General features: G+C 34.8%; 1 long non-coding RNA gene across 1 annotated transcript in view; it reads right to left on the reverse strand.

The window, feature by feature from the left end:
- Window positions 1–3882, reverse strand: part of LOC145303417 (uncharacterized) — a 19462-nt gene extending 15580 nt beyond the window's left edge. The window contains exons 1-2 of the long non-coding RNA XR_013873712.1: window positions 3734–3882; window positions 536–602 (exon numbers count right to left, since the gene is read on the reverse strand). This is a non-coding gene — a long non-coding RNA (uncharacterized LOC145303417). The remainder of the gene's footprint in view (window positions 1–535; window positions 603–3733) is intronic.
- Between the last annotated feature and the right edge of the window lie 3631 nt (window positions 3883–7513).

The following is a 7513-nucleotide window of genomic DNA, read 5'->3' on the forward strand; positions in this document are numbered from 1 at the left end:
CGATTTCTTCAAATTCGAATGTCGTCTGCTTTCATTTACATATCGCTTTTTCATTGGCTAAGCAAACTCCCAGTAATTGAAGTACAAAAAAAATATTCAAATTAAATAAATCATTAAAAATAACTAATCATAAAATAAAAAAAATACTAAGAGCATTTAAAAAAACAAAAAACAAAACAAAACCTTTTAAAGTCGAATTAGCGTTTCAACATTTGAACAACGCTCGGCTGACACCCATGATTGCTGGTCTCGCCCGATCCGGGCTTGACGGGAAATTCGGGTCAAATTATGCAAGAGTACCATATATATATATATATATATATATATATATATATATATATATATATATATATATATATATATAGGGAGAGAGAGAGAGAGAGAGAGAGAGAGAGAGAGAGAGAGAGAGAGAGAGAGAATGAGAGAAAAAATCTCTTCTATTTTGTTATCCATACTTCCTGACAACACTGGGTTGCTCTGCAATGATCAAACAAAGAAGTTTCTGCAATATATAAGAGTCTTTCTTCTTACTTACTCGGCGTTCAAATAACATTTTCTGAATTCTTCGACATCGCACTTGTTACAGGAGACTTTGCTCATCACTAAAAAGGAAATTATATAAAAAAATTTTTTTTTATTATTTGAAGAAAGTTTCCATCTTCAAATCAGCACACATGAGAACATTAAACATGAGACATGAAAAAATATGAAATAAGTCAACGATATTTGAACAGCAAAAGTCGAACAGTAAAAACGGCACTATGTAAACTGAGTTCCTGGAAGTAAAAAAAAAAAAGCAAAAACCTATTATTCAAACATTGCATGTGTAAGGATTGCGCACTTTTGCATACGGACTGTCTCTGTCTCTGTCTCTGTCTGTCTGTCTGTCTGTCTCTCTCTCTCTCTCTCTATATATATATATATATATATATATATATATGTATGTTATTTGTTTTTGTTTTTGTGATACGTCTCGAATGAATTCAATTATTTACGAAAGTGCATTTTTACCTAAATGTGAGTTGGGAAAAAATTTCTCTTTAAGCAATTTGGTACCCCCACCTACGCAATAACTCTGTCAATTTAAAGTCTACAGGCTCGAAATTTGATATACAGGGTAATGAGATTTGAGAAAATCTTTGTAATTGGTTTTCGGCCAGAAATTTGGCCGGTAATGGGTCACAGTTCAACGATTTGACCTTTGAGAACTCAACAAAACTCTTCCGCTAATTTTGGGTCTAAACACTTAAAATTTTAGATATAGGTTCCGTGGGTATGGATCTAACTTAATAACTTGATTTGAGCCCAAAATAATAAATGTTAAGGGGGTCATAATAGGGGTCAAAGTTAAAAACATTGACCACTTTTTTTTTCTTTTTTTGCTCAACATACGCCTCCAAATACCAAATATTTTCGAAAGTCATCCCCTCTTTTTGATTGTCTAGCCTTAATTTAAACCTACGCCACTTTAGGTTTGGCGGTGGTCGTAACAGCAAAGACGTCAGGTTTTTTCCGTTCTTTTCCTCCTTCGCGGTACGGGTTCGAGCCTGCCTTCCTACTACCACATTTTTTTTTGCTCAACACACACCTTCAAACATCCGAGCAACGCCGGGCTGAAATGCTAGTTTTAAAAAATGCAAAATTAAAACAATCTCTAAAACGAAAAATTAATGATAAAATAACAAAGAGTTTCAACCCTTCAATGACTTTTTGGACACCCTATATATATTTACATATCTATAAAAGTGAAAATGTGTGTGTGTGTGTGTTTGTCTGTGTGTGTGTACATTTCCCTACCAAAGAACTCTGTCAATTTTCAGTCTAGAGACTCAAGATTTGACATAAGGAGTATTGAGATTTGAGAAAATCTTTTAATCGGTTTTTTGTCTGTCAAGGAATCAAAGTTCAACGATTTGACCTCTAAAAACTCTACTAAATTCCTCCGCCAATTTTGGGTCTAAACACTTGAAATTTTAAATGTAGCTTATCTGGACATGGATCAAACTTTTTAATTTTATTTGAGCCCAAAACAATAAATGTTAAGGAATCAATATTGGGGGGGTCAAAGTTAAAAAAAGAAGTTGACCTCTGCGGTCTCTACCAAAGTACTCAGTCAATTTCTGGTCTAAACACTTGAAATTTTGCATAAAGGTTATTCAGAGATAAGGCAAGCTTTTTAATCGGTTTGGGTCGAAAATTTGAGTTGACAAGGCGTCAAGGTCACTCGAGGATAAGGGTTAATGGACCTGTTGTTGAGTAGAAACATTTCGAAGGGAAAAGTGAAACGTAAAAACATATTCGAGATTGCATATTATGCAGTCTTAGAATACGTATTTTAGATGGTACTTGTTGCATGATACAATCATATAGTGGCTGGTTTGTTCTGCCTATGTAATCAACCTCACACTGGCGTGAAAATATATATTGATAAAAATATGACCTAATAAAACGACACAAGAAAAGTACTTGATGTAAATCAGTTAAGGTCTCTATTGGGTGACTTCTGAGCCGCCTATCTGGATGCTATCCTCAAGTCAAAACCGTCCTCAACCGTTGGAAACCCAAGATTTTCTGTAAACTGTCTCTAACCGTTATAAACTGCTACAAAATTCAATGTTACAGCAAAAACTTCCCGTAAACGACTTCGAAAAATATCTACTTTTATATCCGGTCATTTGTCAGCGATACCGTGATTAACAATCCTATTCAGATTCCTTTGTATACCTTGGTGAGCAATTTCCTCTGCTTTTGTTCTACTGATATACTTATTTCCTCTTTTTATTATATATTTTCCTCTTTGTTTTTACTTTCTAACAGGAACGGGGCGTCGATAGTATCACAATAACTGTGTAGGTTATCTTTGGCGATAGATCTAATCCACAGCCGAGTATCAAGCACTCTGTGTGTATTTGTAGGTAATAGGAATTACGTATCACAGAACTTATATTTATCGCTGACTGATATCCTTGCCAAAAGAATGTATACCAGATGATCTTAAGTAAGCTAAGTCAAGTTCGAATTCCATACGTGTCTCAATTTATTTCTATCAAAATTTTATGAGGGGCGTTCCAAAAGTAATGCCTCCTATTTTTATTCCGCCCGAATGGATCAGAGAGGACTGTAAATTACATTCAAGTCATGAAATGTATAAGTTCAGTTATCATAAGATAACTGGACTTATGCATTAATGACCTGGAAGTTTCTGTTGCAGACATTGGGGGCGTGTGACTCTAAGAAAACAACTCATGTCATGGACGTGCGTCAGAAGCAAAGATACGTGATTGAATTCCTTGCTAAAGTGCATTGAGAATAGTTGTGACTTTGAAGAAAAATAAATTCTGGGGCACAAAAGGTCGATCGTTTTAATGACACAGCTTCCCTCTTAGTAGCTCTTTAACCTTTTGAGTTAAAGATAGGTTTTATTTTGGAACAGCCCTCATACATTTCTAAAAGTTACAACCGACAAATAAGAAAATATTATGCATTTGTGTAATGTTGATAATATTGTTAATATTTACTAGAAATTTATTGACTATTTATGCACATAAATAGTAAATTAAATTGCAAACAATTTATTTCGATTAGTTGACGGTTGTAAATCGTTTACATTTACACCCAATTTAACGTTAACAATTAGATCACTTTGTCTTCATTACTGGTATTATTTTTTGTACTGTACCCGAGCAACGCCCGGTAGCCTTGCAAGTAACTAAATATAAATTGATGTACTTACAGAGCGTTGTCAAGCAGAAGGCCAATAGAAAGTATTTCATGATTGCTGGTTGTGTAATTGCACGAGTTATCTACTGATGACCGTCAAACTTATCCACGTATATATACATACTGAAAGAAATGTTTGTTTGTTTTACGGAATACTTGCAGACGGTAAAACGTGGCTAAATCTCGTTGGTTACGGGATTTGAAACGTGGTCACGTGACAGGTGGAGGCTTTTCTTTCTATTGTGAAAAGATAATACGACCTTTTGAAAACGAGTTTCAATGGAAATAAGAATACGTTTGTCCAATAATGCAGTTAGAAATAACAGAAATAACAGTCGAAGAAAAAAACATATTTAAAAGTGAAGAAAACAAACAAACAAAAACAATAAAAATGAAAACAAAACAAGCAAACAATTCGTCTCCTTTTCGAACGAAACATGATAAGTTGTTTTATATAATCTAGTTTTGTTGTTGTTATTTTTGTTGCTAATGTTGTTGTTGCTATTGCAGTTATTGTTGTTGTTGCTGTTGTTATTATTGTTGTTGTTGATTCTGTTGTTATTGTTGTTGTTGGGCATAGTTCATTCATTTATTCATATGAATTAAATGATTATTGTTGACCTTCATTTCCTCGATATCTTTCTAGTTAGAATTCTTTTTCTCAAAAAACATTGGGTATTTACAGAAGGGGTCATGAGAAGGCTTCCAACATCCCTAAATTAAAATGTATCTGTGAAATAAATTGGATTTAAACTTGGAACAAACAAGTTGTCAGTTCGTGTCATTAATCACGTTACCATCATCATATCCCCGTTGCTGATGTTAACATTGGTTTCCCCCATATTTTTTTAGAATCAGATACTTACAGGATAGACCACGTAAATGTTGCCATTAACCATAGCGAAAGTGGTGCTATGGGTCTGTGTGTTTGTATGTGTGAGTGCACATGTGTGTGTCTGTGTGTGTGTATGTGTGTATGTGTGTGTGCATGTGCGCGTATGTGTGAGTGTACATGTGTGTGTCTGTGTGTATGTGTGTGTATGTGTGAGTCTACATGTGTGTGTGTATGTGTGTGTATGTGTGTGTATCTATATGTGCATGTGTGTGCGCGTATGTGTGTATGTTTGTGTATGTATGTTTGTGTATGTATGTGCGTGTATGTGTGTGTATATGTGTGTGGGGTTTCTGCTTTGGTATTCATCTATAGGCCTTGCTGTGTGTGAAGAAAATGGATTACCATAGTTTTATTAAAAGGACAAACATTTTCAATTGAAATCAATCTTATACATACAGTTTCATCAACACAACATAATTAAAAAAAATTTTATGTTGACAAAAATACAAAATTATGTTGAATCAGTGGAAGATGTGCATCAACTATAAAATGTGGGATAAAGTCTGAGTTTTTTTTATCTCGCCTCTTGCTAAAGTTATAGCTAAAGAAGACGAGAAAAGGATGTGACATCTTATCAACTCGACACTTAAACTGACTAGTATTAGAGAGCGTTATATTGAGTCATTCGCTGAAGGTGAACGAAGACAATACCGTCGAGAAAGCGCTCGTGCCCTAGGTGACTTTGAACATTCTGCCTTTCTAGTTTATTATTACTAAGCTCGATTTCTTTGTATATAAGAATTTAAATAGAAATGTTATTTTAGGTTGCAACCGTTTAAAAGAAAATTGGTGCATATTTATTTCAAGTTATTAGAAGTTCAAGTGTATTTATGTTTGCATATATGGAATCTGCATCTATCTCGGTAGCAACAGGAAGTGTATGAAAAATCGCCATTGGAAAAGGATTCCTAGCAAAACTTATGATAAGTAAGGAAAAAGGAAAGACACATAAAGTTACTATATGAGACAAAACTTTATTTTTTTAAATTGAAAAAAATTTTCTTGATGAACAATGCTTGAAAAAAGTTATAAAAATGCGCGATGTCGTTTAAAACATCAAATGGCAAAAAGAAAAATACCACATTGAGCTACAAAGAGATTCAATTGCTGTTGGATGAATATAGAAGAAGAATTCTTTCAATATAGCTGCATAGTCTTCAAAGAACTTATTTTGACGCACTTTATTTTAACCGCCATCGTTATTCCGAATGCACATGGCGAAATAAAAAAAGCACAACAGCGATAAACAATCCATTGTTACTCATATCTACTAAGAACTAATGTCATTCCAATAAGCAGACGCCACAAATGATTTAAACACATGTCTTTACGTCATCAAAAGTCTGTGGTTTATTGTTAGTCTGAACGAGTAATGATCACGTGCATTAAGGTTAGACATTAATTCTCTGTACAGAATTAATTACCATGATTTAAGAAAAAGGGATCATAATTGCTTAAAACTGAACGTTTGATAAAAACGTGGATCAAACATTTTGTATAAAAATAGCATTTTTCTATCATTGGATTTCGAAAACCACAAAACTCGAATTTTCAGCACTAGGCATTTCTCCACCTCGCCTGTGTAAAGGAATTTTATTATCTGCACTTCTTTCTCGTGATGATAAAATGAAAGATATGAGAGTTCATAAAAATAAAAATAAATAAAGGACCAACACAAAGGACCAACACAAAGGAATAGAAAAAGAACTAAAGTCACTTGTGGCAATTTATCTAGCGACCTGCATATACCTCTTATATAAAAATGGAATGTCAGGCTAAAATACAAGTTAAACTAGGAAAACTAGGTTCGATTTCTTTGTATTTAAGAATTGAAATAGAACTAGTATTTTAGGTTGCGACTGTTTAAAAGATAATTCGTGCGTATTTATTTTGATCTAAATGTCAAATAAGATTACGAACGTGTATGTGAAGTTGAAAAAAAGCATAAAAATATTTATTTTCTTTCTCATTAGTTAGAGAAAAAACAAGGATATAAAATAGGTTAGGAAAAATCTCAAATCAGCAAAACAAGTAGCATAACTACAGCAAATGATCCATGAAACATTTCAATACTTCTTGTAAATGGTATTAAACAAATAAACATGAATGGAATCATCCAATAGAATTTTGCTCCATATTAGCCAGGCGTAGAGGTACTATCACAGGGACTCGACAGAATCACCCAGTGGTTGACCTTGTTTCCTGACTAGGGCAATGAACGCCGTTTTTCCACTCCCGCCACATACCATCCCTTTAAACTGGACACTGTGGAGGTGCTACAGTGCCATATATGCCGGTACAGTTGGACTGGGCTGACTTTTGTCTGGTGGGTTGAGGGTACCGGATTGACAGTTCCTAGCTGCTGTTTCCGACTGATAGTACAGGAGCCCTAACTCTTTGGTAGCGCTTAGAGCGGCTGCTCCATCAACAGTTGTATAACATCGGAATGTTTGTAGTGCCATGTTGTGCATGGAAAGGGACTTGCACTCATCCCCAGTGGTCTTTCTTGAGACCACAATCCTGTAAGTGAGGGGACAGCTTATGGTCTACTTGTATTGCATGTCTGATATTTTGCACAACCACTTGTTCAGCACCCCTAACTCACCCTAACTAAAACCTTTAAATCAAATAAAATGAAATGAAAGTGCAATCTAAAATTACTTTCAAACCAGGACCAAACTCAAAGAAAACCAACCTGCCTCTTCCCTTGAGGCTTGCATTTACGAATATCCGCGGGCTTAGTAGTAACTTAGATGATGTTGAAGCATTTCTCCTAGTAAACACCCCGGATATCTTAGCATTAAGTGAAACTAACCTACGCTCCTCCATTCCCTCTAACCACTAACATGCCTGGTTATCTCCCACTCTGCCGTAAGGACTCAGACAGACATATGCATG

This window comes from Euprymna scolopes, chromosome 19, assembly GCF_053919585.1.
Source record: "Euprymna scolopes isolate OS-2025 chromosome 19, ASM5391958v1, whole genome shotgun sequence".
Lineage (NCBI taxonomy): Eukaryota > Metazoa > Mollusca > Cephalopoda > Sepiida > Sepiolidae > Euprymna > Euprymna scolopes.